Genomic DNA, 7616 nt, shown 5'->3' on the forward strand with positions numbered 1-7616 from the left:
AGCCTTGCTCTTGGGGAACAGAGCGAAGCTAAGTGGTCTGGGCAGTGAAGGAGGTGAGGTCAGCCTCCTTACCCAGCTCCCAGTCTCCATCCTCCTTGGCGCTCTCCAGACTACAGTCTTCATGTGCCTCCTGTCCTTGCCTCCAAGACACTAGATTCCCTCGGCATTTCAGAAAGACCAAAAGTCACCTCCCTTGTCCTCTAGAGAGAAGTGCCCTGTTTCTTAGGCAGAGATGGTTAATTAAATTTTCAAGTAAGTAGACAAGTCAGCACTAGTTCTTTCAAAAGAAAACTGTAGCGACTCAGCAAATTCTGAATGTAAGTTGGATGTTTGCCTGCCTTGTGCCCAGACAAAGGGCCTGGTACCCACCTTCTCCCTGCCCCCACCCTACTCCCACCTCCTTACTTCCGGAAAAGCTCAGCAACTACACTATTTCTTCATACAAGTACAGGACCTGAGGGCCGACAGGAAGTGAGGACCCTAAGGTGGATCATTCCCTGCTCCAGAGGACAGAAGCGTTCTGGAATGAATGCCTTCTGCATTTCTTGACCAAGGTATATTCCTTGGTTGATCATCACCAGTTCTACAGTGAGAGCCATGGTGGTTCTAACTGTGTGTGTTGAGCAAATTCTGGGAAGAAAGAGCCCGGCATGGGCCACCGTGGTTGTGGAAGTGGCATTATGACTTCTTTTACTCTTCATAATTATCTATATATCTGGGATCCCTACAGAAACTTGGCATTATCTTGTTGTTTAGTTGCTAAGTCATGTTTGACTCTTTTGCGACCCCATGAGCTGTAGCCCACCGTGCTCCTCTGTCCTTCGGATTTCCCAGGCAAGAGTACTGGAGTGGATTGCCATTTTTTCCTCCAGGGGATCTTCCCAACCCAGGGGATCAAACTCTTGGCTCCTGCATTGGCAGGCAGATTCTTTACCACTGAGCCACCAGGGAAGTGGTTGTGGAAGGAGATTATGGAAGGAGGACTAGGATCCTGTGTGAGAGAATTGGCAGCCCCCAGGGAGGGAAGGGGCAGGAAGAACACTCCTGTTAGCTTGTTCTGGTGTGGCTAAGACTGTCAGGTAGTTGCAGAGACGATTAACTGAGAGTCTAAGGTGTCAGTGGAGCTGTGAGGGATACTGGCCATGTTTTCTAACCAGGACACATGGTCTGATCCAAATGTAGCATAGGGACAGATCACTGAAAATCAGGGCTGTGCCAGGGGACCTGTGACCCATAGTCAGGTCCACTTACACAGGAATTATTCCTCTTGTGCTGTGTCCTCCAAAAAGTTCTCAGCAAGAGGAGAGAGGGATCAGGGATGAAAGAGACAGGAGAAATCATGCTCTTCGTGGTCCTGGAGTAGACATGGGTGGTTTCTGTCCACCCAGACTCCATTCCCTTTGGGAAACATCCCCTCAGTTCTCTGGTCTTGGGGTTGGGAGGCTGGTCCTGTGGAGCTCACCCCCACTGCCACCCCAAACACAGAGTTGGGCTGAGACCCAGCCAGGCCCAGCAGTGCACTCCATCCACCTGCTACAGTGTCCGCTCAGGCAAACAAGACAGACCTGGGACATTTGGTGGATCCATCAGGAAAGTGAAGTTCTCATTCAGTGGGCATCATTAGCTATGTGGATCCATCTGAGCAGAGGGACCAGATGCCAACAGGAGGCCAAGCCTGCCAAGGGGAGCAGTCTGAGAGATGGAGACAAAGAGAAAAGACGTCCTGTCTTTGAAGAAAAAGAGAAGATGAGGTCCTGTGAGTGCCTTCCTGGATTTTCTGGTTACTCAAGCCCATAAAATGCTTTTTAAAAAAAAAAAAAAAAACTTTTTGATTTAGCTACTTTAAAGTGAACAAATCAGTGACATGGAGGACATTCACAATGTTGTGCAACCTCCACCTTGGTCTAGTTTCACTTCCAGCACCCCAAAATAAAACCCCATACCCTGTCCTCCTCACGTCTCCTCCCCTCAACCCTAGCAACCACCAATCCACTTTCTCTTTCTGTGGATTTACCTGTTCTGGAGATCTCCTCTAAATGGAATCATACTGGGAATTCCCTGGCGGTCCAGTGGTTAGGACTTAGAGCTTTCACTGCCAAGGCCTTGGGTTCAATCCCTGCTCAGGGAAGTAAATCCTGCAACCCACAAGCCGTGCAGCATGACCCTCACAAAGGCAATCATACTATGTGTGACCTTCAGTAACAGGCTTCTTTCATTTGGCATGGTGTGTCTGAGGTTCATCCACATTATAGCTTGTTTCAGCACTTCATTCCCTTGTAAGACTGAATAGTGTTCCATTGTTTGGGCAGACACATTTTGTCTGTCTGTTCACCTGTTGATGGACAGCTGGGTTGTTTCCACCTTTTGGATATTGTGAAGAACAGCACCACTACAAACATTCGGAGACAAGTATTTTTTTGACACCTGTTTTTAATTCTTTGGAGTATATGTCTAGGAGTAGAATTGCTGGGTCATATGGCATTCTATGTCTAATTTTTGAGGAGCAGCCAGACTCTTTCTCCATAACAGCTGAATGTGAATTCCTTTATTGTCATGTATTACTCAAGGTTATTTCCTGGTGGCTCAGGTGGTAAAGAGTCTGCCTGCAGTGCAGGAAACCCGGGTTTGATCCCTGGGTTGGGAAGATCCCCTGGAGAAGAAAATGGCAACCCACTCCAGTATCCTGGCCTGGAAAATCCCATGGACAGAGGAGCCTGGCAGGCTATAGTCCATGGGGTCACAAAGAGTTAGACATGACTGAGAGACTTCACTATGACTCAAGGAGCCAAGGCTGTGCCCTTGACCATCTCCAGTGCCTCCAGCAGGATATTCTCACTGGTTTGGAATAGTTCCTGGGCTGGTGACTGCAATGGTGCGATCCAACACCCAGGAATGATCACAGCTAAGGAGCCCCGCCCTGTTGCCTCCGAAGGCCCCTAAGGAACCATGTCTCAGAACAGCCTCCATTTCTGCAGCTGGGAGAAACACATCCAGGCAATGTCCCTCAGTCCATCTGTCCGTGCTTTCTGCCTGGCTGCAGTGCTGAGAGGAGCCAGGCTGCTTTGGGCCAACTTTCAGGTTGGGTCAAGGCTGTAGGATGGTCTTTCTCTCCATAGACCCAGGCTTTGGGGCTGAGATGGGTGAGGGAACAGCTGTCCACCCATCATCACAATGGGAATGCTGGCCTGGGTGCCTTTGGGAGAGCTGAACCCAGGTATCAGAGGAGGTCATAGGACACGACAGCTAGCTGGACCCAGGCGGTCAGAGGCTCCTCACTCCTTCCTCCGTCCTTGGAATGTACATTCTGCCCACTGTCCCCACAGTGGGAACTTTTCCAAAGATGCAGCCTTGAGAGAGTAATGTGTCACTGAGTCTAACTGGACCCAGTTAAATCCTTTATATAAACTTTAAAGATGCTGGCGGTCAAGTGCAGAGATCTACTTGTTTGTGTGTCTATTGCAAGACAAGCCTCGTGTGTAAGTTCCCTTACTTATTAGCCTGCCACCCATCAGTCTGAAGTAGTCTGCCTTTCCTTGGATTTCTCCTTGCCTTCTGTGTATGAGGGTCAGTTTCAATTTCACCCAGGAAGCTCCCAGATTACTTCCTCTCAAGGAGCAGAGGTTACTGAGGTTACAGATGGGATAAGGGTTCTTCATGACAGGTAGCCCCAAGAGGCCTTGGTAATGAAGGGAAGAGAAGGTGGGCAAGGCCTTGGTGAAGGAGACCAGCACTGGGCTTCTGCTCAATGCTGCTGATGTTGGCAGTGGGATGCAGGTGATGGGTGAGGGCTGGGGTTGGCCGGGGGATGACAAAATGACCACTAGGTGTTCCCCACCCTGAGATCCCAGGCTCTCTAGGACTGTAGTCCATGAGGATTTTGTGCCACATGGCTTCCTCATGCCCTGGGAGGTGTTCTCAGGCTTCCGTCTCTCAAACCATCTGCATCTCTCCAGGCAGGGCAGGTGAAGTGCTTTTCCCTACACCAGGCACGCATTGTTTAAAAATGGAATCACTCTTAATTGATTCATTAGCTGTGTGTGGCAGTGCCAGGAGACAGCATGTGAGCTGGAGACCCCTTATCCTTATTCCCCTGGCTCCTGGCCCTCTGCCATGCAGCAGAGCACAATAGAGGCACAGAGAGGGTGAGGCTGTTGAGGGGGGAACAGGGTGGTGATGGCGGGGGATTTGGGGAGACATCCATCCATCATTCCAATCGGACCAGTGCAGACTACTTCCTCTCTGCTTGCAGTCCCTCAGGCCAGGGATAGGGACTGGCAGGGCCAATTGGATCTGTACTAAAGGGAAAGGGCTGGCAGACCCCACCCATCAGCCCCTTCCTTCTCATTTCTCCAGTGAGCCAGGGGTCTCTGCCCAGTGGAGATCCTTTTGATCAAGCCAACAACGAGTCGGTGTCACAGCTTTGCCTGGGTGAGATAGACTTTCTCTGTGATAGCTTAGAGATAGCTTTCTCTGTGATGACAGTTAAGATGTGGAAGAGGCTCCAGTGCCACCTGAGAAACATCTCGCTTTTGTGCCTGATCTCTGGTTATCAGGAGTTGTCATCTTTGAGTTTTAAAGGTTTAAATGTTTACAGAAAGGGGAGGACGTTACACTTGAAGACCCCTCTCTTCTGCATTGTATTTCTCCTAGGAGAGAAGTGCCCTGGGATGTCACAAATCCCCCATCCCCCCAAATCTGGAACAGGCTGGGGGTGGAAGACCCTGAAGGGGAGTGGGTGTGTAGAAGGCCAATGTTCTTCTCTATTTTTGCTGTGAGAGTCACTGCAGTGCCTGAAGGAGGGAACGGGCAGGAGCAAGGGGGGAGGCTTGATGTGAGTGGTTGCTGTGAATTTTAATTCAATTCTGGCTGGCTGGCTTACTGAATCGATGTTGGGAAAACACAGCACTCTCCTGGGAGGAGAGGTGTTTGGTATAAATAGAAGGTATTATCATTGTGAGGCAACTGGGGGATGCCATGTGGCTCAGGCAGCTCAAGGCAGCTGTAAGAACCCCAGCGGTGGGCTGTGGGGCTGTCAGCCACCTGCTCTCATTTGCTTGTCCCGAGAGAAAGGGCCTTTCCTCCAGTCAGAGGTCACCCTCAGGGTGACCTCAGCAAACCCAGAGTCCTCTCTGAGCCCTTAACCCCTTCTCTGCTGGACACATTGGACCATGTCCATTCTCAGTGGGCATTTGATGGGACTGCACCCCTTGAGGATTTTGTGCCACATGGCTTCCTCATGCCCTGGGAGGTGTTCTCAGGCTCCCATCTTTCAAACCATCTGCATCTCTCCAGGCAGGACAAGTGAAGTGCTCTCCCCCACAGCAGGCACGCATTGTTCAAAAATGGAATTACTCTTGATTGATTCATTAACTGTGGGTGGCAGTGCCAGGAGAGGGCATGTGAGCTGGAGACCCCGTGAATGGACTGTAACAAGGGATTACTGTTCTCCACTCAAAATCTTAGCAAGAGCTGTGCCTTCCCCTGACCCACCACCATGCTCTTTATTTTTATTTTTTAAACTACTTTATTTATTTTTTGGCCACACCTCACAGTATACAGGATCTCAGTTCCCTGTCCAGGGATTGAACCTGGGCCCCCTGCAGTGGAAGCTCAGAGTCTTAACCACTGGACCACCAGGGAACTCCCCATGCTCTTTATTTTTAAACAGCTTTATTGAGATATAATCTACACACCATACAGCTCATCCATTTATGTGTATAATTCAATGGTTTTAGTTTATCCACAGATATATACAGCTATCACCACAATTTTAGAACATTTTCAACACCCTCAAAAGAAACCCTGTATCCCTTAGCTATCACTCCCCTCACATCACCATGTCAGCACCCCAAGCAGCAACTCTTCTTCCTGTCTCTATAGACTTGCCCAATCTGGACATTTCATGTAAGTGGAATCATATAATATGTGACTGGCTTCGTAGTATGTTTTCAAGGCTCATCTATGTTGTGGTATGTGGTTCCTTTTTATGGCCAAATAACATTCCATTGTATGGATATATTATCTATTATTTACTAATTCATCAGTTGGACATTTGGGTTGTTTCTACCTTTTTATTAAGAACAGATATTTACATTTCTCTTGAGACTGTACTTAGAAATGGAATTGCGAGGTCACGTGGTACCTGTATGTTTAATCATTCAAGGAAATCCACCTTGTTCTTTTTTTTTTTTTTCCTCACCTTGTTCTTAACCATAATTGCCAAACGACTAATTGATTAACTGGGGCCCTAGGCAGTCATTCAACAAATACTTATTTAACTCTTCCACTGCTCCAAGCACTCTTCTGGAAGCTGGGGAGATAACACTATGAATAGAAGTCAGCCAGCTATGTAGCTTTACTGCTGTAAGGGCTTTGGCTTTTGCTTTAAATGGGATGCAAAGAACTTAAAGGTTTGTTTTTTCTCCAAAAAGGTTTATTGAAATATAACTTACAAACATTGAACTGCACATGCATGAAAGGTATAATTTCATGAGATCTAACGTGTATCTATCTATGAAACTATCAACACAAGACAGTGAGCATCATTCCCCAAAGTTTCCTTGTGCCCCTTTTTAATTTCTCCCTCCTACCTGTCTCTCTCTCTACCTACTTACTCCCAGGCAACCACTGATCAAACTACAGATTAGTTACATTTTCTAGAATTTGTGTTATTTTTAGTGTGCTTCTTTCACTTGACATAATTATTTTGAGGTTTACCTATATTGTTGCTTGTATTAATAATTCATTCCTTTATATCACTGAGTATTAGTCCATTATATGAATATAAAACAATTTGTTTTTCTATTCCCCAAATATCTATTTGGGGTGTTTACAGATTGGAGCTATTGTGAATAAGCTGCTATGAAGATTTGTGTATTTATCTTTGAATGGACATAGGCTTTGGCTTCCCCAGAGTAAATATCTATGAGTAGAATATTTAACTTATAAGAAAATAACTATTTTCTAAGTTGATTGTATCACTTTACACTCCCACCAGCAGTATATGAGAGTTCCAGTTACTCCACGTCTTTTCCAACATTTGGCAGAATCAGTCTTTTAATTTTAGCCATTCTAATAATGTGTAGTGATATCTCATTGTGATTTTGATTTGCATTTCAAAATGACTAGTGTTGAGCATCTTTTCATGTATTTGCCATCTGTGTCTTCTTTGGAGAAGTCTCTGTTAAATCTTTTGCCAATTTTTAAAAAATGTGTTGCTTATATTATTATTATTGAATTTTGAGAGTTTATTATTTATATACTAGATACAAGTCCTTTATCAGATTTATGATTTGCAAATATTTCCTCCCAACTTATGGCTTATCTTTTCATTCTCTTAACTGTATCTTTCAAATAGAAATTCTTAATTTGGATGAAGTCTGATGCATGAGTTTCTTTCTCGGTTCATACTTTTGATAATACAAGAAAACTTGGCCTAACCCAAGGCCGCCAAGATTTTTCTCCTGTTTTCTTTCACAAATTTTACAGTTGTAGGCTTTACCTTTAAGGCTATGATTCATTTTGAGTTAGTTTCTGTATACGGCGAGGCATAGGAAGTTCATTTTTTGCATTTGGCCCTCCAGTTGGTTCAATGTGGTAGGTTTAAAAGGTTCCTT

General features: G+C 46.0%; 1 non-coding gene across 1 annotated transcript; it reads right to left on the reverse strand.

Annotated features, from left to right (window-relative positions):
• Positions 1 to 5567: 5567 nt before the first annotated feature.
• Positions 5568 to 5640, reverse strand: TRNAG-UCC. The gene has a single exon. It is a non-coding gene; the product is annotated as a tRNA-Gly (tRNA).
• Between the last annotated feature and the right edge of the window lie 1976 nt (positions 5641 to 7616).

Source organism: Bos indicus x Bos taurus, chromosome 11 (assembly GCF_003369695.1).
Source record: "Bos indicus x Bos taurus breed Angus x Brahman F1 hybrid chromosome 11, Bos_hybrid_MaternalHap_v2.0, whole genome shotgun sequence".
In the NCBI taxonomy this organism is placed as follows: Eukaryota; Metazoa; Chordata; class Mammalia; order Artiodactyla; family Bovidae; genus Bos; species Bos indicus x Bos taurus.